This window comes from Phyllobates terribilis, unplaced genomic scaffold (assembly GCF_046119375.1).
Source record: "Phyllobates terribilis strain yellow unplaced genomic scaffold, ASM4611937v1 Scaffold_1__5_contigs__length_1240528914, whole genome shotgun sequence".
Lineage (NCBI taxonomy): Eukaryota > Metazoa > Chordata > Amphibia > Anura > Dendrobatidae > Phyllobates > Phyllobates terribilis.
The window spans coordinates 870,862,732-870,868,982 of NW_027362761.1; positions in this window are offsets into that span (position 1 = coordinate 870,862,732).

The following is a 6,251-nucleotide window of genomic DNA, read 5'->3' on the forward strand; positions in this document are numbered from 1 at the left end:
ACTCTGACCTCCACATCTCTTGTAAGGGGCTTTAAAAGAGTCTTGTTATACCACTCTGACCTCCACGTCTCTTCTGACTGGCATTAAAAGTGTCTTGTTATACCACTCTGACCTCCACATCTCTTGTAAGGGGCATTAAAAGCATCTTGTTATACCACTTTAACCTCCATGTCTCCTGTAAGGGGCATTAAAAACATCTTGTTATACGACTCTGACCTCCACGTCTCTTGTAAAGGGCATTCAAAGCGTCTTGTTATACCACTCTAACCTCCACGTCTCTTCTGACGGGCATTCAAAGCATCTTGTTATACCTCTCTGACCTCCATCTCTTGTAAGGGGCATTAAAAGCATCTAGTTATACCACTCTGACCTCCACGTCTCTTGAGAGGGGCATTTAAAGCGTTTTGTTATACCACTCTGAGCTCCACGTCTCTTCTGACGGGCCTTAAAAGCGTCTTGTTATACCACTCTGACCTCCACATCTCTTATAAAGGGCATTAAAAGCATCTTGTTATACCATTCTGACCTACACATCTCTTCTGACGGGCATTAAAAGCGTCTTGTTATACCACTCTGACCTCCACATCTCTTGTAAGGGGCATTAAAAGCGTCTTGTTATACCACTCTGACATCCACGTCTCTTCTGACGGGCATTAAAAGCGGCTTGTTATACCACTCTGACCTCTACATCTCTTGTAAGGGGCATTAAAAGCGTCTTGTTATACCACTCTGACCTCCACGTCTCTTGTAAGCGGCATGAAATCGTCTTGTTATACCACTCTGACCTCCACGTCTCTTGTAAGGGGCATTAAAAGTGTCTTCTTATACCACTCTGACCTCCACGTCTCTTGTAAGGGGCATTAAAAGCATCTTGTTATACCACTCTGACCTCCACTTCTTTTCTGACGGGGCATTAAAAGCGTCTTGTTATACCACTCTGACCTCCACATCTCTTGTAAGGGGCATTAAAAGCGTCTCGTTATATCACTCTGACCTCCACGTCTCTTGTAAGGGGCATTAAAAGCGACTTGTTATACCACTCTGACCTCCATGTCTCTTGTAAGGGGCATTAAAAGCGTCTTGTTATACCACTCTGACCTCCACGTCTCTTGTAAGGGGCATTAAAAGCATCTTGTTATACCACTCTGAGCTCCACGTCTCTTGTAAGGGGCAATAAAAGCGTCTTGTTATACCACTCTGACCTCCACATGTCTTGTAAGGGGCATTAAAAGCATCTTGTTATACCACTCTGACCTCCACGTCTCTTGTAAGGGGCATTAAAAGCATCTTGTTATACCAATCTGACCTCCACGTCTCTTCTGATGGGCATTAAAAGCGTCTTGTTATACCACTCTGACCTCCATGTCTCTTGTAAGGGACATTAAAAGCGTCTTGTTATACCACTCTCACCTCCACTTCTCTGCTGACGGGCATTAAAAGCGTCTTGTTATACCACTCTGACCTCCACGTCTCTTGTAACGGGCAATAAAAGCGTCTTGTTATACCACTCTGACCTCCACGTCTCTTGTAAGGGGCATTAAAAGCATCTTGTTATACCACTCTGACCTCCACTTCTCTTGTAAGGGGCATTAAAAGCATCTTGTTATACCACTCTGACCTCCACGTCTCTAGTAAGGGGCATTAAAATCATCTTGCTATAACACTCTGAGATCCACGTCTCTTGTAAGGGGCATTAAAAGCGTCTTGTTATACCACTCTGACCTCCACGTCTCTTGTAAGCGGCATGAAATCATCTTGTTATACCACTCTGACCTCCACTTCTCTAGTAAGGGGCATTAAAAGTGTCTTGTTATACCACTGTGACCTCCACGTCTCTTCTGACGGGCATTAAAAGCGTCTTGTTATACCAGTCTGACCTCCACGTCTCTTGTAAGGGACATTAAAAGAGTCTTGATATAACACTCTGACCTCCACGTCTCTTCTGACGGGCATTAAAAGCATCTTGTTATACCACTCTGATCTCCACATCTCTTGTAAGGGGCATTAAAAGCACCTTGTTATACCACTCTGACCTCCACGTCTCTTGTAAGGGGCATTAAAAGCATCTTGTTTGACCACTCTGACCTCCACGTCTCTTCTGACGGGCATTAAAAGCGTCTTGTTATACCACTCTGACCTCCACATCTCTTGTAAGGGGCATTAAATACGTCTTGTTATACTACTCTGACCTCCACGTCTCTTCTGACGGGCATTAAAAGCGTCTTGTTATACCACTCTGACCTCCACATCTCTTGTAAGGGGCTTTAAAAGAGTCTTGTTATACCACTCTGACCTCCACGTCTCTTCTGACGGGCATTAAAAGTGTCTTGTTATACCACTCTGACCTCCACATCTCTTGTAAGGGGCATTAAAAGCATCTTGTTATACCACTTTAACCTCCACGTCTCTTGTAAGGGGCATTAAAAGCATCTTGTTATACCACTCTGACCTCCACGTCTCTTGTAAAGGGCATTCAAAGCGTCTTGTTATACCACTCTGACTTCCACGTCTCTTCTGACGGGCATTAAAAGCGTCTTGTTATACCACTCTGACCTCCACATCTCTTGTAAGGGGCATTAAAAGCGTCTTGTTATACCACTCTGACCTCCACGTCTCTTCTGACGGGCATTCAAAGCATCTTGTTATACCACTCTGACCTCCACATTTCTTGTAAGGGGTATTAAAAGCATCTAGTTATACCACTCTGACCTCCACGTCACTTGTGAGGGGCATTAAAAGCGTCTTGTTATACCACTCTCACCTCCACGTCTCTTTTGACGGGCCTTAAAAGCGTCTTGTTACACCACTCTGACCTCCACATCTCTTGTAAAGGGCATTAAAAGTGTCTTGTTATACCATTCTGACCTACACGTCTCTTCTGACCGGCATTAAAAGCGTCTTGTTATACCACTCTGACCTCCACATCTCTTGTAAGGGGCATTAAAAGCATCTTGTTATACCACTCTGACCTCCACGTCTCTTCTGACGGGCATTAAAAGCGGCTTGTTATACCACTCTTACCTCCACATCTCTTGTAAGGGGCATTAAAAGCGTCTTGTTATACCACTCTGACCTCCACGTCTCTTGTAAGGGGCATGAAATCGTCTTGCTATACCACTCTGACCTCCACGTCTCTTGTAATGGGCATTAAAAGTGTCTTGTTATACCACTCTGACCTCCACGTCTCTTGTAAGGGGCATTAAAAGCATCTTGTTATGCCACTCTGACCTCCACTTCTCTTCTGACGGGGCATTAAAAGCGTGCTTTTATACCACTCTGACCTCCATATTTCTTGTAAGGGGCATTAAAAGCGTCTCGTTATACCACTCTGACCTCCACGTCTCTTGTAAGGGGCATTAAAAGCGACTTGTTAGACCACTCTGATCTCCACGTCTCTTGTAAGGGGCATTAAAAGCTTCTTGTTATACCACTCTGACCTCCTCTTCTCTTGTAAGGGGCATTAAAAGCATCTTGTTATACCACTCTGAGCTCCACTTCTCTTGCAAGGGGCATTAAAAGCGTCTTGTTATACCACTCTGACCTCCACATGTCTTGTAAGGGGCATTAAAAGCATCTTGTTATACCACTCTGACCTCCACGTCTCTTGTATGGGGCATTAAAAGCGTCTTGTTATACCACTCTGACCTCCACGTCTCTTGTAAGGGACATTAAAAGCGTCTTGTTATACCACTCTGACCTCCACGTCTCTGCTGACGGGCATTAAAAGCGTCTTGCTATACCACTCTGACCTCCACGTCTCTTGTAAGGAGCATTAAAAGCATCTTGTTATAACACTCTGACCTCCACGTCTCTTCTGACGGGCATTAAAAGCGTCTTGTTATACCACTCTGACCTGCACATCTCTTGTAAGGGGCTTTAAAAGCGTCTTGTTATACCACTCTGACCTCCACGTCTCTTCTGACGGGCATTAAAAGCGTCTTGTTATAGCACTCTGACCTCCACATCTCTGGTAAGGGGCATTAAAAGCATCTTGTTATACCACTCTAACCTACACGTCTCTTGTAAGGGGCATTAAAAGCATCTTGTTATACCACTCTGACCTCCATGTCTCTTGTAAAAGGCATTCAAAGCGTCTTGTTATACCACTCTGACCTCCACGTCTCTTCTGACGGGCATTAAAAGCGTCTTGTTATAACACTCTGACCTCCACGTCTCTTCTGACGGGCATTAAAAGCGTCTTGTTATACCACTCTGACCTCCACATCTCTTGTAAGGGGCATTAAAAGCGTCTTGTTATACCACTCTGACCTCCGCGTCTCTTCTGTCAGGCATTAAAAGCGTCTTGTTATACCACTCTGACCTCCACATCTCTTGTAAGGGGCATTAAAAGCGTCTTGTTATACCATTCTGACCTACACGTCTCTTCTCACAAGCATTAAAAGCGTCTTGTTATACCACTCTGACCTTCACATCTCTTGTAAGGGGCATTAAAAGCGTCTTGTTATACCACTCTGACCTCCACATGTCTTCTGACGGCCATTAAAAGCGTCTTGTTATACCACTCTGACCTCCACATCTCTTGTAAGGGGCATTAAAAGCGTCTTGTTATACCACTCTGACCTCCGCGTCTCTTCTGTCGGGCATTAAAAGCGTCTTGTTATACCACTCTGACCTCCACATCTCTTGTAAGGGGCATTAAAAGCGTCTTGTTATACCATTCTGACCTACACGTCTCTTCTCACAAGCATTAAAAGCGTCTTGTTATACCACTCTGACCTTCACATCTCTTGTAAGGGGCATTAAAAGCGTCTTGTTATACCACTCTGACCTCCACATGTCTTCTGACGGCCATTAAAAGCGTCTTGTTATACCACTCTGACCTCCACATCTCTTGTAAGGGGCATTAAAAGCGTCTTGTTATACCACTCTGACCTCCACGTCTCTTCTGACGGGCATTAAAAGCGTCTTGTTATACCACTCTAACCTCCACATCTCTTGTAAGGGGCTTTAAAAGAGTCTTGTTATACCACTCTGACCTCCACGTCTCTTCTGACGGGCATTAAAAGTGTCTTGTTATACCACTCTGACCTCCACATCTCTTGTAAGGGGCATTAAAAGCATCTTGTTATACCACTTTAACCTCCATGTCTCCTGTAAGGGGCATTAAAAACATCTTGTTATACGACTCTGACCTCCACGTCTCTTGTAAAGGGCATTCAAAGCGTCTTGTTATACCACTCTAACCTCCACGTCTCTTCTGACGGGCATTCAAAGCATCTTGTTATACCTCTGTGACCTCCACATCTCTTGTAAGGGGCATTAAAAGCATCTAGTTATACCACTCTGACCTCCACGTCTCTTGAAAGGGGCATTTAAAGCGTTTTGTTATACCACTCTGAGCTCCACGTCTCTTCTGACGGGCCTTAAAAGCGTCTTGTTATACCACTCTGACCTCCACATCTCTTGTAAAGGGCATTAAAAGCATCTTGTTATACCATTCTGACCTACACAACTCTTCTGACGGGCATTAAAAGCGTCTTGTTATACCACTCTGACCTCCACATCTCTTGTAAGGGGCATTAAAAGCGTCTTGTTATATCACTCTGACATCCACGTCTCTTCTGACGGGCATTAAAAGCGGCTTGTTATACCACTCTGACCTCCACATCTCTTGTAAGGGGCATTAAAAGCGTCTTGTTATACCACTCTGACCTCCACGTCTCTTGTAAGCGGCATGAAATCGTCTTGTTATACCACTCTGACCTCCACGTCTCTTGTAAGCGGCATGAAATCGTCTTGTTATACCACTCTGACCTCCACGTCTCTTGTAAGGGGCATTAAAAGTGTCTTCTTATACCACTCTGACCTCCACGTCTCTTGTAAGGGGCATTAAAAGCATCTTGTTATACCACTCTGACCTCCACTTCTTTTCTAACGGGTCATTAAAAGCATCTTGTTATGCCACTATGACCACCACATCTCTTGTGAGGGGCATTAAAAGAGTCTCGTTATATCACTCTGACCTCCACGTCTCTTGTAAGGGGCATTAAAAGCGACTTGTTATACCACTCTGACCTCCATGTCTCTTGTAAGGGGCATTAAAAGCGTCTTGTTATACCACTCTGACCTCCACGTCTCTTGTAAGGGGCATTAAAAGCATCTTGTTATACCACTCTGAGCTCCACGTCTCTTGTAAGGGGCAATAAAAGCGTCTTGTTATACCACTCTGACCTCCACATGTCTTGTAAGGGGCATTAAAAGCATCTTGTTATACCACTCTGACCTCCACG